Source organism: Scyliorhinus torazame, chromosome 8, assembly GCF_047496885.1.
Source record: "Scyliorhinus torazame isolate Kashiwa2021f chromosome 8, sScyTor2.1, whole genome shotgun sequence".
Classification (NCBI taxonomy): Eukaryota; Metazoa; Chordata; class Chondrichthyes; order Carcharhiniformes; family Scyliorhinidae; genus Scyliorhinus; species Scyliorhinus torazame.
The window spans coordinates 29272848-29299616 of NC_092714.1; the positions used below are offsets into that span (position 1 = coordinate 29272848).

The window sequence follows — 26769 nt, forward strand, 5'->3', positions numbered from 1 at the left end:
AATCCAATGGGGACTTAAAGGTAAGAAAAGCTGCAGTACTCACCTCGTGGCTGGGATCCCGGAGCCCGAAATCCCGGGCCTGAGAAAAGGCTGGGTCGAGGTCGGTGGCCATCTTGCTAAAGGTATAACGCTAGCACAGTTGCGCGAGCAGTGCGCAGAACCGGAAGTTTCGTTTGCGCATGCGCGAGATGCTGCGCATGCGCAGTCAAGAAAACGGCCATCGGTAAAGGAACAGCGATCTGAGCATGCGCAGTCGCTTCCTACGTGCTACATACCGAGCGTCAGGATGTCAGAGGCCCAAGACTGGATCAATTTAAAAAGGAAATGTCCCAAATCCAATTTAAAAGGGAAACGTCCCAAATCAAAAAAACAAAAATCTGTTAAAGCTGTAAAACAACCTTCCTTCACCTGGAATGACAGCACAGTGCCGCAAATTGACCCAGGAGATGAATTTAACCTCCGAAGAACCCTCCGACAAGCAGTTACCTACGCACAAGCCGATGATTCCGACCTTGAATACTTCGATGACGATTTTTACAGTGTTTCCGGACCTCGCGAGCCCAATGATAGCTCCGTGGTCCTATATGACTATGACTCGGACGAACCTTTCGTGTTGCACATTGGCGGCCCCCACATTGAATCCGACGCAGATGCGGATTCATTTTTCGGATTTGAGGATCTTCAATCCAGCAGATATGACGTTCCAACTTATCAGTACCGGATGATGCTGCAGCCTGACATTAACAGACAGGGAGCGGTGCAAGCACACGGAGAGTGCCCTGCTGCCACACAGAGCGTGGTCCACGTCCCGCTCAACGTTCCCGACTCTATGAAAGAAGACATGCAAGACTCCAGAGTGCAGTCCTCGCATGAACCAGAAGTGACTCCAGTGTCACAAGCTTCCACAGCAAGCTCGTGGACAGACTCCACAATTGCAGAAATGCAAGACTCCAGAGCGCAGTCCTTGCACGAACAAGAAGTGACTCCAGTGTCACAAGCCTCCACAGAGAGCTCGTGGACAGCCTCCACGATAGAAGCAACGCAAGACTCCAGAGCGCAGTCCTTGCACGAACAAGAAGTGACTCCAGTGTCACAAGCCTCCACAGAGAGCTCGTGGACGGACTCCACGATGGAAGGAACGCAAGACTCCAGAGCGCAGTCCTTGGAGGAACAAGACCATGAGGGTCTAGCAACCTCTCCTGACCAACCAGCGGCAGACGATGCAAGTCTGCCATGCTCCCGTGAACAGCAAGAAGGCTATAACAGCCTACCATGCTCCACTACACAGCAGCATGACCATGACGGTCTCTCATGCTACAATAAAGGGCACAGCGCTGAAGACTGTTCAAGCCCAACTGAAGACAAGCCAAAGGAATCGCCTCGTCCAAGCCCGAAGAAAAAAGGTTTATGCGCTGACCTTCAGGATCATTGTAGCCGAACAGAGATTAATAATGCTGCACGGCCACAGAAGGATGCTGAGGATTTGCTAACGAAATTAATTGAATGTTTAACTTGCAAGGAGCAGACTGAGAATTGCCAGTGTTTTAGTACGGATCGAAAAAATGGACAAGACATTGATCCTCAGGTAATGGAAATAACACAACCTGAATCATATCTACAGCAGGGACAAATGTCTCCCTTCAACACAATGCCGCAAAATCCCAACTTCGGAGACCAGCAGTTAGTCAGTAATGACTCTTCAAACCTGGAGGGGAACATTAATTGCATTGAACCTATACACACTCCACTGATTATTGAGCAGAACATTGGAGCAAGAATCCTGAGGACACCGACATCGAGTAGCCAGATAACGAATTTAAAACCCACAGCAGTGTCAAGTGAACCAAGTGTGCTTTCCACTAATGGTGAAGATGCAGATAAGGTCGACCCGATTGTCCATTGTACCACACTAACCCCAGTGATTAAGCAGTTATGTATGGGGAGTATAATGTGGGCAATTGAGAACAGTAAAAGAGAGACCGTGACCATGCCAGTCCCAGCAAAATCAGACCCAGAGACCATGAAGGCATGTACATTAAACAAAGTTACATATGAGGTACCTGAGAAGAAAAGTGAAACGGAATGTTCTTTGGAAAATGGTACAATGTCGATAGAAACAGTGGATCCTATATTCGAGACCATACATATGGGAGAATTTGGGGGTAATAAACAAGGTTCTGCAATGTCTGGGGGAAGATTTAAAGTTCCAAAGAAGAAAAGCCCAAATGAAGGACAATGGCAAGACAATGACAGTCCACCGACATGGTGTGCACCACCAGATGAAAACTCTGACAATTTACCCAACCCTAGTGAACAGCAAGCTGCTAATGACGATCTATCCACGGGATGTGAGACGAGTGACGACAGCATCCCACTTCCCATGCAAAAGGTGCAAGGTGACAGACCTCGCCTAGTGCGTACCGAGGCACTCAACGATCACGGTGGGACCACTGACGACTGCGGTGGCGGCGCACCGCTTCCACCCTCGATGGCTCGAGCCTCTCCACTGGTTGGTGCATTCCTGCATGTTCCGACTCCAGAAGTGCAGCTTCAGGGAATCTCGGCTGCCTCCAGTGAACCTGTTGGGACTCCGGACGGGGGGCATCGGCGGAAGGCAGACCGGACTCCAGATGGGGAGCAGCCAAGCGCCGACTCTGATTTGCGCACGCCAGACCTTGCTCCGGACGGGCGGTGTCGCGGCCTCGGTGATGGCACGCTCAGGGTGACGGCAGATGCCACGGCGACAGGGAATGGATCGCGTGGCAGTCCCACTGGGTCGGCAGTGGCAACCAGCACCGGCGGTCCAAGATGGACACACCAATTCGCGCCATCGCCAGACGTTGATGCGAGCAACAATTCTCTCTCCAAGGCGACATGCTTCGACGTTTCTCTGCGGAGTCGCCCTTCCGGCACAGCAGAAGGCCGGAACCAGCGTACACGGTCTTGGCCAACTTCCACATCTGGCACAGTCATCGCCTTGCATGATATTAGTGATGGTGCTACTTCGATGGCAACGACCCATCGGCTACAAGATGCCGTCCACCACAAACATAAAAAGAAAACAGACTCCACCTTGTTCCTGGCATGCAGGGCGGATGGATTGGTGCGTAGGCGCAATCAGCGGGCTTTGTGCCGCCTTCCACGCTCGCAACTGCACCGTACGCACATGCCGGATCCTCCACTGGTTCCCAAGGATGACTTCGTGGAGATGCCACGGATCATGCCCCTTCCATCGCCACCAGAACCAAACCACAGCCAGGGCACCACTAACAAAGATGTTGAATGTTATATTTGCAAGAATGAAAAAAACCAAGCACTGCATGAAGTACAACAAATGGTAAAGTAGAGACTTCGGCAACAGCATCACCTCCAACAGTCCAAGGTGAACCAGTGTGACCCCAAATCTCCACAGCTGAACCGGCTTGAGGACCAGCCCATTCTTGAGGCGGTCACCCATTAGACTGGACTTATAACGCTGTTAATACGTTCAAAAAGTCAAACACTTCTGTATTATAACCTGTTGTTGTTTATTGTTCCAGATATCGTCTGACCGGACCAATGTTCAAGTTTTTTTTTTTCTCTCGCATCCAAGTTTTGTTATGGTACAACCTTGTTAGTGTGACGCACCCGACATCGCCCCATGTAAATAGTTACGTCATAAACACACGCTGTACACAACACAAACGCACACTCTTAGATGCACTCACGACACAATTATATTTATAACCATGTAGGCACTTGTCTTTGTAAAAAGGGGGGATGTCATGATATTCAAACACACACATCATGATAGACACACCAACAGACAAATCAGAACACACAACACCACAACCAATGACAGAAAGATATAAAAGCACAGACACGACCCCTGGTGGTCAGTAAGAGCTGCAGAGGAGAACCAGGACACAGCTATTGCCAAAGACACTCAGGGAGACAGCACGTGCAGAGTATCCAGAACGAACTGTATTATAAGAGTTATAATAAAATAGAGTTGTACCACATACAACTGTGTTGGCTCATCTGTGCACCAGAGCACCCAACACCACAAGTACCACAGAGAGCAGACTCCCATACCACAGAGAGCAGACTCCCGTACCACAGAGAGCAGTCTCCAACACCACAGAGAGCAGGCACCTATACCACAGAGAGCAGACTCCCATACCACAGAATACAGACTCCTGTACCACAGAGACCAGACTCCCACACCATAGAGAACAGAATTCTGTACCACATAGGGCAGACTCCAACACCACAGAGAGCAGACTCCCGTACCACAGAGAGCAGACTCCCGTACCACAGAGAGCAGACTCCAGTACTGTCATGATATTCAAACACACACATCATGATAGACACACCAACAGACAAATCAGAACACACAACACCACAACCAATGACAGAAAGATATAAAAGCACAGACACGACCCCTGGTGGTCAGTAAGAGCTGCAGAGGAGAACCAGGACACAGCTATTGCCAAAGACACTCAGGGAGACAGCACGTGCAGAGTATCCAGAACGAACTGTATTATAAGAGTTATAATAAAATAGAGTTGTACCACATACAACTGTGTTGGCTCATCTGTGCACCAGAGCACCCAACACCACATGGTACAGGAGTGGATCGATACCTGCCGGCATACCTCAGTGTACAGAGACAACCAGCAGTGCCCAGGCATGATGTACAAGCTCCCGGTTCCGCAGGCGCTCCAGTGCGACGGCGACCTCCACGAAAACTGGCGGCGATTCCGGCAAATGTTCGAGTTGTTCCTGGCGGCAGCTGAACTCAAGGACCTGGCTGATAAGGAAAAAATTGAATTTCTCCTCACCGTCGCCGGTGCAAGGGCAAGAGCAATGTTCAGAAGGTTCAGGTTCTTCAGGAGGCAGCAAAGGCACGATTACCAGGCAGTCATGGGCAAATTCGCCAAGTACTGTGAAGAATACGCAATCCAATGGGGACTTAAAGGTAAGAAAAGCTGCAGTACTCACCTCGTGGCTGGGATCCCGGAGCCCGAAATCCCGGGCCTGAGAAAAGGCTGGGTCGAGGTCGGCGGCCATCTTGCTAAAGGTATAACGCTAGCACAGTTGCGCGAGCAGTGCGCAGAACCGGAAGTTTCGTTTGCGCATGCGCGAGATGCTGCGCATGCGCAGTCAAGAAAACGGCCATCGGTAAAGGAACAGCGATCTGAGCATGCGCAGTCGCTTCCTACGTGATACATACCGAGCGTCAGGATGTCAGAGGCCCAAGACTGGATCAATTTAAAAAGGAAATGTCCCAAATCCAATTTAAAAGGGAAACGTCCCAAATCAAAAAAACAAAAATCTGTTAAAGCTGTAAAACAACCTTCCTTCACCTGGAATGACAGCACAGTGCCGCAAATTGACCCAGGAGATGAATTTAACCTCCGAAGAACCCTCCGACAAGCAGTTACCTACGCACAAGCCGATGATTCCGACCTTGAATACTTCGATGACGATTTTTACAGTGTTTCCGGACCTCGCGAGCCCAATGATAGCTCCGTGGTCCTATATGACTATGACTCGGACGAACCTTTCGTGTTGCACATTGGCGGCCCCCACATTGAATCCGACGCAGATGCGGATTCATTTTTCGGATTTGAGGATCTTCAATCCAGCAGATATGACGTTCCAACTTATCAGTACCGGATGATGCTGCAGCCTGACATTAACAGACAGGGAGCGGTGCAAGCACACGGAGAGTGCCCTGCTGCCACACAGAGCGTGGTCCACGTCCCGCTCAACGTTCCCGACTCTATGAAAGAAGACATGCAAGACTCCAGAGTGCAGTCCTCGCATGAACCAGAAGTGACTCCAGTGTCACAAGCTTCCACAGCAAGCTCGTGGACAGACTCCACAATTGCAGAAATGCAAGACTCCAGAGCGCAGTCCTTGCACGAACAAGAAGTGACTCCAGTGTCACAAGCCTCCACAGAGAGCTCGTGGACAGCCTCCACGATAGAAGCAACGCAAGACTCCAGAGCGCAGTCCTTGCACGAACAAGAAGTGACTCCAGTGTCACAAGCCTCCACAGAGAGCTCGTGGACGGACTCCACGATGGAAGGAACGCAAGACTCCAGAGCGCAGTCCTTGGAGGAACAAGACCATGAGGGTCTAGCAACCTCTCCTGACCAACCAGCGGCAGACGATGCAAGTCTGCCATGCTCCCGTGAACAGCAAGAAGGCTATAACAGCCTACCATGCTCCACTACACAGCAGCATGACCATGACGGTCTCTCATGCTACAATAAAGGGCACAGCGCTGAAGACTGTTCAAGCCCAACTGAAGACAAGCCAAAGGAATCGCCTCGTCCAAGCCCGAAGAAAAAAGGTTTATGCGCTGACCTTCAGGATCATTGTAGCCGAACAGAGATTAATAATGCTGCACGGCCACAGAAGGATGCTGAGGATTTGCTAACGAAATTAATTGAATGTTTAACTTGCAAGGAGCAGACTGAGAATTGCCAGTGTTTTAGTACGGATCGAAAAAATGGACAAGACATTGATCCTCAGGTAATGGAAATAACACAACCTGAATCATATCTACAGCAGGGACAAATGTCTCCCTTCAACACAATGCCGCAAAATCCCAACTTCGGAGACCAGCAGTTAGTCAGTAATGACTCTTCAAACCTGGAGGGGAACATTAATTGCATTGAACCTATACACACTCCACTGATTATTGAGCAGAACATTGGAGCAAGAATCCTGAGGACACCGACATCGAGTAGCCAGATAACGAATTTAAAACCCACAGCAGTGTCAAGTGAACCAAGTGTGCTTTCCACTAATGGTGAAGATGCAGATAAGGTCGACCCGATTGTCCATTGTACCACACTAACCCCAGTGATTAAGCAGTTATGTATGGGGAGTATAATGTGGGCAATTGAGAACAGTAAAAGAGAGACCGTGACCATGCCAGTCCCAGCAAAATCAGACCCAGAGACCATGAAGGCATGTACATTAAACAAAGTTACATATGAGGTACCTGAGAAGAAAAGTGAAACGGAATGTTCTTTGGAAAATGGTACAATGTCGATAGAAACAGTGGATCCTATATTCGAGACCATACATATGGGAGAATTTGGGGGTAATAAACAAGGTTCTGCAATGTCTGGGGGAAGATTTAAAGTTCCAAAGAAGAAAAGCCCAAATGAAGGACAATGGCAAGACAATGACAGTCCACCGACATGGCGTGCACCACCAGATGAAAACTCTGACAATTTACCCAACCCTAGTGAACAGCAAGCTGCTAATGACGATCTATCCACGGGATGTGAGACGAGTGACGACAGCATCCCACTTCCCATGCAAAAGGTGCAAGGTGACAGACCTCGCCTAGTGCGTACCGAGGCACTCAACGATCACGGTGGGACCACTGACGACTGCGGTGGCGGCGCACCGCTTCCACCCTCGATGGCTCGAGCCTCTCCACTGGTTGGTGCATTCCTGCATGTTCCGACTCCAGAAGTGCAGCTTCAGGGAATCTCGGCTGCCTCCAGTGAACCTGTTGGGACTCCGGACGGGGGGCATCGGCGGAAGGCAGACCGGACTCCAGATGGGGAGCAGCCAAGCGCCGACTCTGATTTGCGCACGCCAGACCTTGCTCCGGACGGGCGGTGTCGCGGCCTCGGTGATGGCACGCTCAGGGTGACGGCAGATGCCACGGCGACAGGGAATGGATCGCGTGGCAGTCCCACTGGGTCGGCAGTGGCAACCAGCACCGGCGGTCCAAGATGGACACACCAATTCGCGCCATCGCCAGACGTTGATGCGAGCAATAATTCTCTCTCCAAGGCGACATGCTTCGACGTTTCTCTGCGGAGTCGCCCTTCCGGCACAGCAGAAGGCCGGAACCAGCGTACACGGTCTTGGCCAACTTCCACATCTGGCACAGTCATCGCCTTGCATGATATTAGTGATGGTGCTACTTCGATGGCAACGACCCATCGGCTACAAGATGCCGTCCACCACAAACATAAAAAGAAAACAGACTCCACCTTGTTCCTGGCATGCAGGGCGGATGGATTGGTGCGTAGGCGCAATCAGCGGGCTTTGTGCCGCCTTCCACGCTCGCAACTGCACCGTACGCACACGCCGGATCCTCCACTGGTTCCCAAGGATGACTTCGTGGAGATGCCACGGATCATGCCCCTTCCATCGCCACCAGAACCAAACCACAGCCAGGGCACCACTAACAAAGATGTTGAATGTTATATTTGCAAGAATGAAAAAAACCAAGCACTGCATGAAGTACAACAAATGGTAAAGTAGAGACTTCGGCAACAGCATCACCTCCAACAGTCCAAGGTGAACCAGTGTGACCCCAAATCTCCACAGCTGAACCGGCTTGAGGACCAGCCCATTCTTGAGGCGGTCACCCATTAGACTGGACTTATAACGCTGTTAATACGTTCAAAAAGTCAAACACTTCTGTATTATAACCTGTTGTTGTTTATTGTTCCAGATATCGTCTGACCGGACCAATGTTCAAGTTTTTTTTTTCTCTCGCATCCAAGTTTTGTTATGGTACAACCTTGTTAGTGTGACGCACCCGACATCGCCCCATGTAAATAGTTACGTCATAAACACACGCTGTACACAACACAAATGCACACTCTTAGATGCACTCACGACACAATTATATTTATAACCACGTAGGCACTTGTCTTTGTAAAAAGGGGGGATGTCATGATATTCAAACACACACATCATGATAGACACACCAACAGACAAATCAGAACACACAACACCACAACCAATGACAGAAAGATATAAAAGCACAGACACGACCCCTGGTGGTCAGTAAGAGCTGCAGAGGAGAACCAGGACACAGCTATTGCCAAAGACACTCAGGGAGACAGCACGTGCAGAGTATCCAGAACGAACTGTATTATAAGAGTTATAATAAAATAGAGTTGTACCACATACAACTGTGTTGGCTCATCTGTGCACCAGAGCACCCAACACCACAAGTACCACAGAGAGCAGACTACATACCACAGAGAGCAGACTCCCGTACCACAGAGAGCAGTCTCCAACACCACAGAGAGCAGGCACCTATACCACAGAGAGCAGACTCCCATACCACAGAATACAGACTCCTGTACCACAGAGACCAGACTCCCACACCATAGAGAACAGAATTCTGTACCAAATAGGGCAGACTCCAACACCACAGAGAGCAGACTCCCGTACCACAGAGAGCAGACTCCAACACCACAGAGATGGAACTCCCGTACCACAGAGAGCAGTCTCCAACACCACAGAGAGCAGACTCCCGTACCACAGAGAGCAGACTCCCGTACCACAGAGAGCAGACTCCAACATCCACAGAGATGGAACTCCCGTACCACAGAGAGCAGACTCCAGTACCACAGAGAGCAGTCTCCAACACCACAGAGAGCAGACTCCCTTACCATAGAGAGCAGACTCCCGTACCACAGAGAGAAGACTCCCGTACCACAGAGAGCAGACCATCGTACCACAGAGAGCAGACTCCCGTACCACAGAGAGCTATCTCCAACACCACAGAGAGCAGACTCCCGTACCACAGAGAGCAGACTTCCGTACCACAGAGAGCTATCTCCAACACCACAGAGAGCAGACTCCAGTACCACAGAGAGCAGACTCCCGTACCACAGAGAGCAGACTGCCGTACCACAGAGAGCAGACTCCCGTACCACAGAGAGCAGACTCGCGTACCACAGAGAGCAGACTCCCGTACCACAGAGAGCAGACCATCGTACCACAGAGTGCAGACTCCTGTACCACAGAGAGCAGTCTCCAACACCACTGAGAGCAGACTCCCGTACCACAGAGAGCAGACTCCCGTACCACAGAGAGCAGACTCCAACACCACAGAGAGCAGGCTCACGTACCACAGAGAGCAGACTCCCACACCACAGAGAGCAGACGCCTATACCACAGAGCGCAGACTCCAACACCACAGAGAGCAGACTCCCGTACCACAGAGAGAAGACTCCCGTACCACAGAGAGCAGTCTCCAACACCACAGAGAGCAGACTCCCATACCACAGAGAGCAGACTCCCGTACCACAGAGAGCAGACACCTATACCACAGAGAGCAGACTCCAGTACCACAGAGAGCAGACTCCCGTACCACAGAGAGCAGACTCCAGTACCACAGAGAGCAGAGTCCCGTACCACAGAGAGCAGACTCCAGTACCACAGAGAGCAGACTCCAGTACCACAGAGAGCAGACTCCAGTACCACAGAGAGCAGACTCCAGTACCACAGAGAGCAGACTCCCGTACCACAGAGAGCAGACTCCCGTACCACAGAGAGCAGACGCCAGTACCACAGAGAGCAGACCATCGTACCACAGAGTGCAGACTCCAGTACCACAGAGAGCAGACTCCAGTACCACAGAGAGCAGACTCGAGTACCACAGAGAGCAGACTCCAGTACCACAGAGAGCAGACCATCGTACCACAGAGTGCAGACTCCAGTACCACAGAGAGCAGACTCCAGTACCACAGAGAGCAGACTCCAGTACCACAGAGAGCAGACTCCCGTACCACAGAGAGCAGACTCCCGTACCACAGAGAGCAGACTCCTGTACCACAGAGAGCAGACTCCAGTACCACAGAGAGCAGACCATCGTACCACAGAGAGCAGACTCCCGTACCACAGAGAGCAGACTCCCGTACCACAGAGAGCAGACTCCAGTACCACAGAGAGCAGTCTCCAACACCACAGAGAGCAGACTCCCGTACCACAGAGAGCAGACTCCAGTACCACAGAGAGCAGTCTCCAACACCACAGAGAGCAGACCATCGTACCACAGAGAGCAGAGTCCCGTACCACAGAGAGCAGACTCCAGTACCACAGAGAGCAGACTCCCGTACCACAGAGAGCAGACTCCCGTACCACAGAGAGCAGACTCCCGTACCACAGAGAGCAGACTGCTGTACCACAGAGACCAGACTCCCACACCATAGAGAACAGAATTCTGTACCACATACGGCAGACTCCAACACCACAGGGAGCAGACCCCCGTACCACAGAGAGCAGACCCCCGTACCACAGAGAGCATGATGCGCAATCAATTACTCTCGAGATGAAGGTTATCAGTAACTGAGGCTTTAATGTACTAGAACTTTACCCCAGCAGCTTCGGTACAGAAAGTGAAGGCTGCTGGGATGTCACCATCTCTTATACCCCGCCTTCAGTGCGGAGCTACGTCATACAGCCAATGGTTGACTCCAGGGTCTTAACCAATGGCGTCGGCCTCTCAGGCACCGCAATAACTGGTACTACCACATTCACCCCCTGTTAAAAAGGAGTCTGGCGGGGGGGGGTGGCCAATGGGGAAACAAAACAGTAGCATTTCACATGGTAGGACCAAGTATTGAGGCACTGTGCAGTCGAGATTCGTGCAAAATGTTCATTTATTGTGAAAGTCAGGATGAAGCAATAAGTCTCAGGGTGGCCTGGTCGTCCTTCTGGAATGCCGGAGCTTTGGTGGTGATCCTGGTGTGGGTCCCGGTGGTTGTGACTCCGGGAATGTAGTTTCCGCCTCCTCGGCAGCTTTGTCACCCCTGGGCGGCGCTGTTGGGGCAGGCAGTTGACGCGGGGGGTGGGGAGGGGGGGGGGGCCTGCAGGGGGCGCCGGTGGGTGGGCGGGCCAAGGCAGGAGTGGCGGGAGTACTGACCCCTCCCACTGCTGCGGGGGATGTGGGGGTGGGGGTAATGGCTCAGGAGCACGTGGGGTTCCGGCGGGCGCCATGTCCCGAAGGGAGACTGTGTCTTGCCTGCCGTCCGGGAACGCCATGTAGGCGTACTGGGGGTTAGCGTGCAGCAGGTGGACCCTCTCGACCAACGGGTCCGACTTGTGCGCCCGCACGTGCTTCCGAAGCAGGATGAGTCCGGGTGTTGCTAGCCAGGTTGGGAGCGAAGTCCCGGAGGAGGGCTTCCTGGGGAAGACAAGGAGACGTTCATGAGGTGTCTGATTGGTAGTTGTACAGAGCAGCGACCGGATGGAGTGGAGGGCCACCGGGAGGACTTCTTGCCAGCGGGAGACTGGGAGGTTCCTGGACCGTAGGGCCAGTAGAACGGTCTTCCAGACCGTTCCGTTCTCCCTCTCTACCTGCCCATTTCCCCGGGGGTTGTAACCGGTCGTCCTGCTCGAGGCGATGCCCTTGCTGAGCAGGAATTGACGCAGTTCGTCGCTCACAAAGGAGGACCCCCTATCACTGTGTATGTACGCGGGGAACCCGAACAGTGTAAAGATACCCTGGAGGGCTTTGATGATGATGGTTGTGGCCATGTCTGGGCAGGGGATGGCGAATGGGAACCGGGAGTATTCGTCAATCACGTTCAGGAAGTACGTGTTGCGGTCGGTGGAGGGGAGGGGGCTTTTGAAATCCATGCTGAGGCGTTCAAAGGGACGGGAAGCCTTTATCAGGTGCGCCCTCTCTGGCCGGTAGAAGTGCAGTTTGCACTCCGCACAGATTTGGCAGTCCCTGGTGATTGTCCTGACCTCCTCGATGGAGTAGGGCAGGTTGCGGGTCTTTACGAAGTGAAAGAAGCGAGTAGCTCCTGGGTGGCAGAGGTCCTCGTGGAGGGCTCGGAGGCGGTCCACTTGTGCGCTGGCACAAGTGCCACGGGACAGGGCATCAGGAGGCTCGTTGAGCTTCCCTGGGCGGTTCAAGATCTCGTAGTTGAAGGTGGAGAGTTCTATCCTCCACCGCAAGATCTTGTCGTTTTTAATCTTGCCCCGCTGTGCGTTATCGAACATGAAGGCCACCGACCGTTGGTCCGTGAGGAGAGTGAATCTCCTGCCGGCCAGGTAATGCCTCCAATGTCTCACAGCTTCTACTATGGCCTGGGCCTCCTTTTCGACCGAAGAGTGGTGAATTTCGGAAGCATGGAGAGTGCGGGAGAAGAAAGCCACGGGCCTGCCCGCTTGGTTGAGGGTGGCCGCCAGAGCTACGTCGGACGCATCGCTCTCGACCTGGAACGGGAGGGACCCGTCGATGGCGCGCATCGTGGCCTTTGCAATGTCCGCTTTGATGCGGCTGAAGGCATGTCGGGCCTCCGTCGACAGGGGGAAGGTTGTGGACTGGATTAGGGGTCGGGCTTTGTCTGCGTAGTTCGGGACCCACTGGGCGTAATAACTGAAAAACCCGAGGCAGCGCTTCAGGGCCTTGGAGCAGTGAGGGAGGGGGAACTCCATGAGGCAGCGCATTCGTTCAGGGTCGGGGCCTATAACTCCATTTCGCACTACGTAGCCGAGGATGGCTAGGCGGTCGGTGCTGAACACGCATTTATCCTTGTTATATGTCAGATTGAGGATTTTTGCGGTCTGGAGAAGTTTTCGGAGGTTGGTGTCGTGGTCCTGCTGGTCATGGCCGCAGATGGTGACGTTATCCAGATACGGGAACGTTGCATGTAAGCCGTACCGGTCAACCATTCGGTCCATCTCTCGCTGGAAGAGCGAGACCCCATTACTGACACCGAAGGGAACACTTAAAAATTGGTAGAGCCACCTATCTGCTTCGAAGGCAGTGTACTTACGGTCACCATTATGGAGGGGTAGCTGGTGGTAGGCATCTTGAGATCCACTGTGGAGAAGACCTTGTACTGTGTGATCCTGTTCACCAGGTCGGCTATACGGGGGAGAGGGTACGCGTCCAGCTGCGTAAACCTGTTGATGGTCTGGCTGTAGTCAATGACCATCCTATGTTTCTCCCCGGTCTTTACCACCACTATCTGGGCTCTCCAGGGACTGTTGCTCGCTTCGATGACCCCTTCCCTCAGAAGCCTTTGGACTTCTGACCTGATGAAGGTCCGGTCCTGGGCACTGTACCGTCTGCTCCTGGTGGCGACGGGTTTGCAATCCGGGGTGAGGTTCGCAAACAGGGAAGGTGGGTCGACCTTGAGGGTCGCGAGGCCGCAGACAGTAAGGGGAGGTATAGGGCCGCCGAATTTAAAGGTCAGGCTTTGCAAGTGGCATTGGAAGTCCAGCCCCAGGAGGGTAGCCACGCAGAGGTGCGGCAGGACATAAAGGCGGAAATTGGCGAATTTCCTACCTTGGACAGTGAGGTTCACTAGGAAGAACCCCTTTATCTCCACCGAGTGTGACCCGGAGGCCAGGAAGATCCTCTGGTTTACAGGGTGGGTTACAAGTGCACAGTGCCTTACCGAGTCGGGGTGAACAAAGCTTTCCGTGCTCCCAGAGTCAATCAGGCAAGACGTTTTGTGTCCGTTGAGGAGGACCGTCGTGGTAGCCTTTGCGAGCCTCCGGGGTCGATTTTGGTCCAGTGTCACCGAGGCCAGATGAAGCAGCTGCGAGGTCTGGTCGGGCAGCGTGTAGTCGACCGTGCTGGGGGCCTGGGGCTCCATCCAAGATGGCGTCGGGGTGGACAAAATGGCAGCGCCCACCCGTCCAGCGTGGTGTCCGGGGGGCAAGATGGCCGCGCCCGTGGGTCGCACTTGGCCCTAGGATAGGGGGGTGGAGGTGAGCGCTAGAGCGGGGCGTGCTGCGGCGTTCCGGAGGCGCAGGAGACTGCGGCCATGGCGTGGGACGGTGAGAGCTGGCCGGTCGGGGCCTGAACGGGGGGGGGGGTCTGTGGGGCTGCCGCTGCGGGGTGCAACATGGGCCAGGGGGCCGCCGCGCGGTCGGGCATGTAGGACTGCGCGTTTAGGTAGGTGACATCCATGGACCCTGCCAGGGCCCGTGCCTCTCTGAGTCCAAGGGTTTCCTTCGCTAGGAGTCTTCGGCGGGTATCCGAGGAGCTCATACCTGCCACAAAGCACCTCTTATTAAAAGTTCCGTGTGCTCGATCCCCGAAACTGGCGGGCAGCCACAGTTTTGGCCCAGCACCAGTAGCGCCCGGTAGAAGTATTCCAGCGATTCCCCGGGGCTTTGCCATCTCATAGCAAGCAGGTGGCGAGCGTAGACCTGATTTACAGGGCGGATATAATGTCTTTTCAGTAGTAGGATGGCGGCATCGTAGTTTTCCGCGTCCTCGATAAGGGGGTAGATCCCAGGGCTGACCCTTGAGCGCAGGAGGTGCATTTTCTGCCCTTCTGTGGGCTCACCTCCGGCCGTCTCCAGGTACCCTTTAAAACCCGCCAGCCAGTGTTTAAATATAGCAGCCAGGTTCTCCGCGTGGGGGCTGAGTTGAAGGCACTCCGGCTTGGTCCGGAGATCCATCATTCCAGCTTAAATCTAGTGCATTAAATTGATGCGCAATCAATTACTCTCGAGACGAAGGTAATCAGTAACTGAGGCTTTAATGCACTAGAACTTGCACTAGAATGCCCCAGCAGCTTTGGTACAGAAAGTGAAGGCTGCTGGGACGGTGCCATCTCTTATACCCCACCTTCAGGGCGGAGCTACGTCATACAGCCAATGGTAGACTCCAGGGTCTTAACCAATGACGTCGGCCTCTCAGGTACCGCAATATCTGGTACGACCACAGAGCAGACTCCTGTACCACAGAGAGCAGACTCCAACACCACAGAGAGCAGACTCCCGTACCACAGAGAGCAGACTCCTGTACCACAGAGAGAAGACTCCCGTACCACAGAGAGCAGACTCCTGTACCACAGAGAGAAGACTCCCGTACCACAGAGAGCAGACTCCCGTACCACAGAGAGCAGACTCCCGTACCACAGAGAGAAGACTCACGTACCACAGAGAGCAGACTCCTGTACCACAGAGAGCAGACTCCTGTACCACACAGACCAGACTCCTGTACCACAGAGAGCAGACTCCCGTCCCACACAGAGCAGACTCCTATACCACAGAGAGCAGACTCCTGTACCACAGAGAGCAGACTCCCGTACCACACAGAGCAGACTCCTGTACCACAGAGAGCAGACTCCGTACCACAGAGAGCAGACTCCTGTACCACAGAGAGAAGACTCCCGTACCACAGAGAGCAGACTCCCGTACCACAGAGAGCAGACTCCAGTACCACAGAGAGCAGACTCCAGTGCCACAGAGAGCAGACTCCCGATCCACAGAGAGCAGACTCCGTATCACAGAGTGCAGACTCCGTATCACAGAGTGCAGACTCCAGTACCACAGAGTGCAGACTCCTGTACCACAGAGAGCAGACTCCTGTACCCCAGAGAGCAGACTCCCTTACCACAGAGAGCAGACTCCCGTACCACAGAGAGCAGACTCCCGTACCACAGAGAGCAGACTCCCGTACCACAGAGAGCAGACTCCGTATCACAGAGTGCAGACTCCAGTACCACAGAGTGCAGACTCCTGTACCACAGAGAGCAGAGTCCTGTACCACAGAGAGCAGACTCCCATACCACAGAGAGCAGACTCCAGCACCACAGAGCAGACTCCAACACCACAGAGAGCAGACTCCCGTACCACAGAGAGCAGACTCCTGTACCACAGAGAGCAGACTCCCGTACCACAGAGAACAGACTCCTGTACCACAGAGAGCAGACTCCCGTATCACAGAGAACAGACTCCTGTACCACAGAGAGCAGACTCCTGTACCACAGAGAGCAGACTCCCGTACCACAGAGAGCAGACTCCCGTACCACAGAGAGCAGACTCCCGTACCACAGAGGGCAGACCTGTCTACCACAGAGAGCCGATTTGGTCCTCCAATGTTGTGCCGATATAAATGACTGTCTAAACTCAAACCTTCAGCACTTCTGGGGCCCATACCCCTCTATTCCCATCCTATTCATGTACTTGTCAAGATGATTCTTAAACGCCGCTATCCTATTTGCTTCCACCACCTGCCACGGCAGTGAGTTCCAGGCTGTCACCACCCTCTATGTAAAAAACCTGCCTCACTGCACGGAAGTTAGCACTGTTGCTTCACAGCGCCAGCGTCCCAGGTTCGATTCCCGGCTTGGGTCACTGTCTGCGTGGAGTCTGCACGTTCTCCCCGTGTATGAGTGGGTTTCCTCCGGGTGCTCCAGTTTCCTCCCACAAGTCCCGAAAGACATGCTGTTAGGTGAATTGGACTGACTGAATTCTCCCTCTGTGTACCCGAACAGGCACTGGAGTGTGATAACTGGGGACTTTTCACAGTAACTTCCTTGCACTGTTGATGTAAGCCTACTTGTGACAATAACGATTATTAAAATTAGCCTTTGCCCCTCGCACTTTAAATCTATGTCCCCTAGTAATTGAGTTTTCCACCCTGGGAAAAAAACATTTGACTATCCACTCTGTCCATGCCTTTCATAATTTTGTAAACCTCTAACAGGTCGCCCCTCAACCTCTGTTGTTCCAGTCAAAACAATTTGAGTTTATCCAACCTTTCCTCATTGCTAATCCGTTCCAGACCAGGTAAGATCCTGGTAAACCTCTTCTGTCCCCTCTCCAAAGCATCCACATCTGGTCGTGTGGCGATCAGAATTGTACGCAATATTCCAAATGTGGCCAAACTAAGGTTCTCGCTCAGCATGACATGCCAATTATTAAACTCAATGTCCCGGCTGACGAAGGCAAGAATGCCGTATGCCTTCTTGACTGCCTCAGCCACCTGCATTGCCACGTTCAGTGATCTGTGACTGCTCAGGGGCTGGTTTAGCACACTGGGCTAAATCGCTGGCTTTTAAAGCAGACCAAGGCAGACCAGCAGCACGGTTCAATTCCTGTACCAGCCTCCCTGAACAGGCGCCGGAATGTGGCGACTAGGGGCTTTTCACAGTAACTTCATTTGGAGTCTACTTGTGACAATAAGCGATTTTCGTTTCATTTCTGTGGCTCTGTACACCCAGATTTTTCTACCTGTCAATACGCCTAAGTGTTCCACCTGTATTAGACCTTCCAAAATGCATTACCTCACATTGTCCAGATTAAACGCAGCACGGTAGCATTGTGGGTAGCACAATTGCTTCACAACTCCAGGGTCCCAGGTTCGATTCCCGGTTTGGGTCACCGTCTGTGCGGAGTCTGCACGTTCTCCCCATGTGTGTGTGGGTTTCCTCCGGGTGCTCCGGTTTCCTGCCACAGTCCAAGGATGTGCCGGTTAGGTGGATTGGCCATGCTAAATTGTCCTTAGTGTCCAAAATTGCCCTTAGTGTTGGGTGGGGTTACTGGGTAATGGGGATAGCGTGGAGGTGTGAGTTTGGGTAGGGTGCTCTTTCCAAGAGCCGGTGCAGACTCGATGGGCCGAATGGCCTCCTTCAGCACTGTAAATTCTATGATATGATCTATGATTCTATGATATGATCTATGTTAAACTCCATCTGCCATTTCTCTGCCCAAGTCTCCAACCAACCTCTATCCTTGCTGTACCCTCTGACAATGTTCTTCACTATCCGCAACTCCACCAATCTTTGTGTCGATGGCAAACTTACGAATCAGACCAGCTACATTTTCCTCTAGATCATTTATATATACTACAAACAACAAAGACCCCAGCAATGATCCCTGTGGAACACCACTAGGTACAGCCCCCCATTCAGAAAAGCACCCTTCCACCACTAACCAGCGACCTCTATGACCGAGCCAGTTCTGTACCCATCTTGGCAGCTCATACATAGATATATGGAAGATAGGAGCAGGAGGAGGCCTTTTGGCCCTTCGGGCCTGCTCTGCCATTTATCACTATCATGGCTGATCATCCAACTCAATTGCCTCATCCTGCTTTCTCCCCATAACCTTTGATCCCATTCTCCCCAAGTGCTATTTCCAGCCGCCTCTTGAATATATTCAATGTTTTAGCATCAACTACTTCTTGCGGTAATGAATTCCACTGGCTCACCACTCTTTGGGTGTAGAAATGTCTCCTCAACTCTGTCCGGAATGGTTTACCCTGAATCCTCAGACTGTTACCCCTGGTCCTGGAAACACCTACCGTCGGGAACACCTTCCCTGCATGGGTAGAATAAAGTAAGCAAAATTGCCATGGTCCCAGATGACCATAGGCTGCTTTCCACTTTGAGGGGGAGAGCTGACTGGCGGTGATTTAACCTAAGGATCACCGCACCTCAGGCGAAGGGGCAAGGTTGAGAAGGCGGGGCCTTCATGAATAACTTCAGCTGGTACGGGAACTGAACCCACGCATCACAAACCAGCTGTCCAGCCTACCGAGCTAAACCAACCCTTTGCTCTCCAGCATTAAACATCAGGTTTAAGACTGAAGGTGGGTAGAGAGGCTTGTTTGTTCTTCTCGGATAGAAAGAGTTGGGAAAATTGAAGGAGCGACACCACTCCTCGCACTCTCTGCAGAGGCTCAGGATATGGATCATTTGCCCAACAATTTAGGTGGTAGGTGATGGCTGGCGACCGCAAGAAGGGACAACCTTAGAAATAATGGAGGAAAACCATATTAATGGGCATGGTGAACAGAGGTGGTGGCATAGCGGTGTTCCTATTAGCCTAACAATCTAGAGATCCAGACTAATGCCCTGGATACCATTTCAAATCAGACCATGGCAACTGGTAGAACTTAAATTTAATTCATTAATAAAAAGTAAATTAATTAGCTTTTTAAAATCTGCAATTGAAAGCTAGTCTCAGTAATCGTGACCACAAAACTACCACTGACACACATAGCAATATAACAATCTTTATTAGTGTCACAAGTCGGCTTACATTAACATTGCAATGAAGTGACTGTGGAAGTTCCCCAGTCGCCACACTCCGGCGCCTGTTCGGGTACACGGAGGGAGAATTCAGAATGTCCAATTCACCTAATAAGCACGTGAACACCGCCCAGTCCATCACACAAACCTGCCTCCCATCATTGACTCTGTCTACACCTCCCGCTGCCTGGGGAAAGCGGGCAGCATAATTAAAGACCCCTCCCACCCGGTTTACTCACTCTTCCAACTTCTTCCATCGGGCAGGAGATACAAAAGTCGAAGAACACGCACAAACAGATTCAAAAACAGCTTCTTCCCCACTGTTACTCCTAAACGACCCTCTCATGGACTGACCTGATTAATACTACACCCTGTATACTTCACCCGATGCCGGTGTTTATGTATTTGCATTGTGGATCTTGTGTTGCCCTATTATGTGCTTTCTTTCCATGTACTAAATGATCTGTTTGAGCGGCAAGCAGAACAATACTTTTCACTGTACCTCAGTACATGTGACAATAAACAAATCCAATCCAATCCAGTCTTTCGGGACTTGTGGGAGGAAACCGGAGCACCCGGAGGGAAACCCACGCAGACACGGGGAGAACGTGCAGACTCCACACAGACAGTGACCCAAGCTGGGAATCGAGCCTGGGACCCTGGCACTGTGAGGCAACAGTGCTAACCACTGTGCTGCCATACCGCCCACCCGGTTCACTGACCCCAACTTCGGGAAGGAAATCTGTTGTCCTTACCTGGTCTGGCCTACATGTGACGCCAAACTCAGTGCAACGTGGTAGACTCTTAACTCCCCTGTGAAATAGCCTAACAAGCCACACAGTTGTACCAAACTGCTCCAGAAGGGGTCAAGTAGCAATAACACTAGATGGGCCACCAGCATCGACATAGCCACCAGAAACGACAATGACACAGTCTTGTCAACCTGCAAAGTGCTCCTTACTAACATCTGCGGACGCATGTCAAAATTGGGAGAGCGGTCTCACGGACTAGTCAATCAGCAGTCTGCCGTAGTCAAACACAGAATCATTCATTATACCACCATCACTATTCCGGAGTATGTCCTGCCCCACAGGCAGGTCAACCCACCAGAGATGGCAGCACGGTCATGAGGGAGTTGCTCTAGGAAACATCTATATCGACTCTGGATCCCACAAAATCTCATTACATTATGGGCAAGGAAACCTCCTGCTGATTACCACTTACTGCCACCCCCCCCCCCCCCCCCCCCCCCAACCCCTCACCTCCCACCATCCCTCAGCTGTTGAACACTAATTGGAGGAAGCACTAAGGTGGAAAGGGTACAGAATGTACTCTAGGTGGGGGACTCCAATGCTCATCATCAAGAGTGTCTTGCTATTACCACTACTGACCGAGTCCTGAAGGACACAGGTGCGAGACTGGGCCTGCAGCAGGTGGTGGGGCAACCAAGGAGGGAAAAGAACCTACTAGACCTATCTCCGATACATCTTTCCATCAAAGTATCAGTAGTAGTGACCACTGCACAGTCCTTGTGAAGACAGAGTCCCATCTTCACACTGAGGATACCCTCCATTGTGTTGTATGGCATTACCACCATGTTAAATGGGGTAGATTAAAAACAGATCTAGCAGCTCAAGACTGGCATCCATGAGGTGTTGCAGGCCATCAGCAGCAGCATAGTTTTATTCAATTACAATCTGTAACCTCATGGCCTGGTATAACCCCCACTCTACCATAACCGTCAAGCTGGGGAACAACCCTGGTTCATACCAGGAGCAGCAATAGACATACTGAAAAATGAGGTTTCAACCTGGTGAAGCTGCAACACGGGATTATTTGAGTGCAAAATAGCGGAAACACGACTAAATGATCACACAATCAACAAATCAGATCAAAGTTCTGCAGTCTTGCCACATCCAGTGGCAACTAACAAGAGGCTCCACAAATATCCCCGTCCTCAATGATGGGAGGGCCTAGCACATCAGTGTAAAAAGATAAAGTTGAAGCATTTGCAACAATCTTCAACCAGAAGAGCCGAGTGGATGATCCATCCCAGCCTCCTCATGAGGTCCCCAGCATCACAGATGCTAGTCTTCTGCCAATTCAAGAAACGGGTGAAGGCACTGGGTACTGCAAACGTTATGGTTCCTGACAACATCCTGGCAATGCTGAAGGCTTGTGCTCCAGAACTAAGTGCACCCTAGCCAAACTTTTCCAGTACAGTTACAACATAGCATCTACCCAACAATGTAGAAAATTGCCCAGGTATGAGCTGGTCCACAAAAAGCAGGACAAATCTAAACCATTAGTCTACTCTAGACGGTTAATGCAATGATGCAAGATGTTATTGACAGAGCTATCAAGCAGCACTTACACAGCAATTACCTGCTTTCTGACGCTCAGTTCAGTTTTGCTAGGGTCACTCAACTCTTGACCTATTAACAGCATTGGTCTAAACAGGGACAAAAGAGCTTAATTCCACAGCTGAGGTGAGAGTGACTGCCCTTGACATCAAGGCCACATATTACTGAGTGTGGCACCAAGGAGCCCTAGCAAAACTGAAATGAACGGAAATCTGGGGGAAAACCTCCGCTGGTTGGAGTCATACCTAGCACAAGTGAAGATGGTTCAGGTTGTTGGAGGCTGGCCATCTTGTGAGGGTATTTCCTGTTGATTCCTAATTTTCTCTTTTTTTTTTTAACGTTATCATTTTAGAAACATAGGAAAATAAGAATTAGGAGCAGAAATAGGCAATTCTATCCCTTGAGTCTGCTCCACCATTCAATCAAATGATGGCTGATCACTCCCTGGTCTCAAATCCACTTCCCCACCTGTTGCCCATATCCATTTAACCCGTTTTTTACAACCAAAAATATATCTATCTCTTTCTTGAAAACATTGAATGACTCAGATTCCAACACAATATGGGGCAGCGAGACTATGGATGCTTAATGGACATGTATCTTTGAGTCAAGCAGCAGAGGGAATGAAAAATGCAACAAGTTGCAACACAGTACATGGTGCTAGTTTTCGAGCAATAGAACTCAGACTCTATGGCACCCGAGAGATGGGGTGGGACTCAAATCGATTGATTGGCTGGTGGCCAAGGAAGTGGCCAAAAGGCCCTATTCTGCCCAGTAACAGGTGATGATTGGGTCCGATCGAGTGGGATGATTTCCAGAGACTCAAGGAAAACTCAGTCGGGTCCCTGGACACTCAGGGGAAGGGACCTGCTCTCTCTCTCTCTTATGCTCGTGATTACTGCTGTATTCCTGAAACTGCAGAGACCTGAATGAATCTACAGTGAAAACCATTACAGACTGGAAGGCAGAAAGTGTGACCTGAAAGCCTGGGTTGAAGGAAAGTGTGCTCGAAGCACCCATCAGAAACAAAGACTATCTTTTATTTTAATTATTATTTTCATCCCTCTCTTCCCCTCTATGTTTGTTTGTTGTGTGTGTGTGTGTGCATGCATGTGCGTGTAGAAGTTAAAATGGGAGACTAGGAATTAGATAATAGTCAATCAGCTGTATTTTCTGCCTTTTTAATTATAGTTCTTGTTATAAATAAAAGGTAATTGTGTTTAAATTTACAAACCAGGCGACGGTAATTATTGGGCAGCCAAGGGATAAAGATTTGGGGTTTTTTTCATAGATTTATTGGGTAATTCAATTGTGTTGCAACTCCAGGTCAAGGAGGGCTGGAATCAACCGTGCCCTAGCCCATAATAATCTCAGCTCCAGGGCATCACTGGAGGAGTTCCTCAGTGTAGTTCCTCGGCCCAACCATCTTCTGTTGCTTCATCATAAGGTCAGAAGTGGGGATTTTCGCTGATGACTGCACAATGTTCAATCTGAAAAGGAAGAATGTGCAGGGTTCTGGGGAGATGCTGGGGCAATGGCATTCGGTGAATTGCTCATTCAAAGAGCCAGTGCAGAAACGATGGCCTGAATGGCCTCCTTCTGTGCCGTAGCAATTCTGTTCAGTACCATTCACAATTCCTAAGATTCTGAAGCAGTCCAAATCCAGACCTGGACAGCATTCAGGCTTGGGCCGCTAACTGGTGGTTGTGACAAGCAATGACCACCTCCAAAAAGAGAGAATCGAGCCATCGCCAAGTGGCATTATCTTTGCTGAATCCCCCCGCTATCAACACCCAGAGTGTTATCATTGACAAGAAACGTAACTGGACCAGCCTTTTAAATTCTGTGGCTACAAGAGCAGGTCAGAGCCTAGGAATACTGTGGCGAGCAACTCATCTCCTGACTCCCCAAAGCATGTCTGTCATCCAAAAGGCATGAGTCAGGATTGTGCTGGAATACTGTCCACTGCTTGGCTGAGTAATAAAAGTAATGCCTGGATGAGTGCAGCTCTAACAACACCCAATGAGCTCAACGCCATCCAGAACAAAGCAGCCCACTTCAATGACACCCCAGCCACCATCCTAAACATTCTCTCTCTTCACCACCAATGCACAGAGGCAACGGTGTATACAATATACAAGGTACACTGCTGCAACTCACCAAGGTTCCTTCAACAGAAGCTTTCAAACCATGATCTCTACCATCCAGAAGGACAGGGCAGTAGGTACATGGGAATATCACCACCTGGAATTTCCCCTCCGAGCCACTCACCATCCTGATGTGGAAATATATTGCTGTTCTTTCACTGTCACGGGACCTCCCTCCCTAACAGCATAGTGGGTGTAACTACATCATATGGACTGCAGCGGTTTAAGAAGGTGACTCACCACCACCTTCTCAAGGGCAATTAAGGATAGGCAGCAGATGCTGGCCGAGGCAGTGGCTCCCATTTCTCATGAAAGTATGAAAAAAAGACTTTCCCCAAGTTAGATACACTTTCCGGTTCGACCCGGGTTTGGGTACAGCCTCGGCTGACTCTCTGTGTGGGGCTAGCACGCTCTCCCCGTGTCTATGTGGGTTTCCTCTGGATGCTCCAGCTTCGCCCCACAGCCCAAAGATGTGCAGGTTAGGCGGATTGGCCACAATCAACGTGGGGAGTTATGGGGATAGGGCGGGAGAAATGGCCGAGGCAGAGTGCTCTTTTGGAGGGTCGGTGCAGGCTCGAGGGGCTGAATGGCCTTCCTCTGCATTGTCGGGATTCTATGGATTGTAACATTGAGAGAGTCTCTCTTTCTCTCTGCCTCTCATCAGCTTGTGGCTATTTGGAAAGGCAGTGGCAAAAACTATTCACATTTCCTGCACCATCAACCCATGCGGAAAACTGTGTCATTTTTTGTTTTCTTTACATGCAGCCAGTCAGCTAAATAAAAGCAATAACGCAATGGATACTTGAGGCCGAGTGCACAACGAGACGATGAACTTTGAAATGACGCTCTGTGGCTATTTCTATATGAACCAACACATTCATGTTCAATGATCTTTGCCCAATCTTTTACTGCAGGAAACTTCATGATTTGAGTATAGAAATAGGGATGCTTTACTGGAATTGTATAGGGTATTGGTGAGGCCACACCTGGAGTATTGTGTGCAGTTTCTGTGTCCTTATCTGAGGGAGGATGTTCTTGCTATGGAGGAAGTGCAGCGGACGTTTACCAGGCTGATTCCTGGGATGGCGGGACTGTCATATGAGGAGAGACTGAATCGGTTAGGATTATATTCATTGGAGTTTAGAAGAGTAAGAGGGGATCGCACGTTGAAACCTCCACAATTCTAATAGGATTAGACAGGGCATATTCAGAAAGAATGTTGCCGATGGTGGGGTGTCCAGAAGTAGGGGTCATAGTTTGAGGATAAGGGGGAAAACCTTTTAGAACTAAGGTGAGGAGAAATTTTGTCACCCAGAGTGTGGTGAATCTGTGGAATTTGCTACCACAGAAAGTAGCTGAGGCCAAAATGTTTTGTGATTTCAATAAGGAATTAGATATTGCTATTGGGGCTAAAGGGAGCAAGGGATCAGGGTATTGAATTTGATGATCAGCCATGATCATAATGAACGGCGGAGCAGGCTGGAAGTTCAAATGGACTCTCCCGCTTCTATTTTCTAGGTATATTTCTATGTATGTCTACATTAATAATGCAAACTGCTGGTGTAAAGTGACTATGTAATTTCACCAACCTGCCAGTGGTGGTGCTATAGTACCTTGGTTTTCCATCTTCTAACTCCCCAGTCATCACTGCAGAGAAGCTTCAGTCTAATCCATTTCTCTGCTTCCCAACTTGCTCTATGCTTTCCTTATTTAACTGTACAAAATAAGATGAGTCAACATACTGCATGTAAAATAAAGACTATAAAATGGTGATTGAGTATTTTATCTACAAGATGCACTGCAGCAACCCATCAAAATTCCTTCGACCGCGCCTTCCAAACCTGCAACATCTACCAAGAGCAGCAAGCACATGCAAGCCCACCACCGGCATGTTCCCCTCCAAGTCACTCCCCATCTCGACTTGGGAATATATCGGCGCTCCTTCACTGTCGCTGGGACAAAATCCTGGAACTCTCTCTCTAACAGCATTGTGGGTGTACCTACACCACGTGGACATCTGTGCTTCCGGAAGGCAACTCACCACCTCTCCAAGGGCAATGAGGGAAGGGCATCAAATGCTGGAGTTGCCATTGACACTCATCCCAAGAGCAAATAAATATATGCCCGGGCCCAATATTTTTGATTCATTTTAGTTAATGCAATGGAATCCTTGCAGGCCAGTTGATTGATGATATGGAATGGGGATGATGAGCAATCAATTTGCCACTGATATGATATGAATGTGAATTTAACTGGCAGGATTTCTGGAATCTTCTTTTAATAAGGCAAGGGGAGTCCAAGTAAGCAAAAAGTAAACAACATTTATTTTACAACAATTATATACATGAGTCCCAGTAGAACCTCACCAGGTACTCTCTCCCCTGATAGTCGTCTCCAGACTGGCCGACTGTTTATAGAAGTACAGGTAAACTACCTCACCCCTAATGGGGGAGCTCATAATCTGCAAGGTCCATGGGGAAAACAATAATAATCTTTATTAGTGTCACAAGTAAGCTTACATTAACACTGCAATTAAGTTACTGTGAAAATCCCCTAGTTGCCACACTCCGACGCCTGTTCGGGTACGGTCATGTGAGAGTGCCTTTAAGAACTGGGTGTTTATCAAATAGCTGTAGTGGATGTACCTTTAAGAAATGGGTGTTTATCAAATAGCTGCAGTGATGTCAGAGTGTGGGGAGA

At 50.7% G+C, this 26769-nt stretch overlaps 1 protein-coding gene across 4 annotated transcripts in view; it reads right to left on the minus strand.

Annotated features, from left to right (window-relative positions):
- Positions 1-26769, minus strand: part of LOC140427710 (G protein-activated inward rectifier potassium channel 2-like) — a 281740-nt gene that overhangs the window by 107070 nt on the left and 147901 nt on the right. The window contains exon 1 of one of the 4 annotated variants that reach the window (XM_072513244.1): positions 25659-25727. The exons of the other annotated variants lie outside the window; for them this stretch is intronic. The gene's annotated coding sequence lies outside the window, so the exon portion shown is untranslated. Of the gene's footprint in view, positions 1-25658; positions 25728-26769 lie in introns of those variants that run through there. 4 annotated transcript variants of the gene reach the window in all.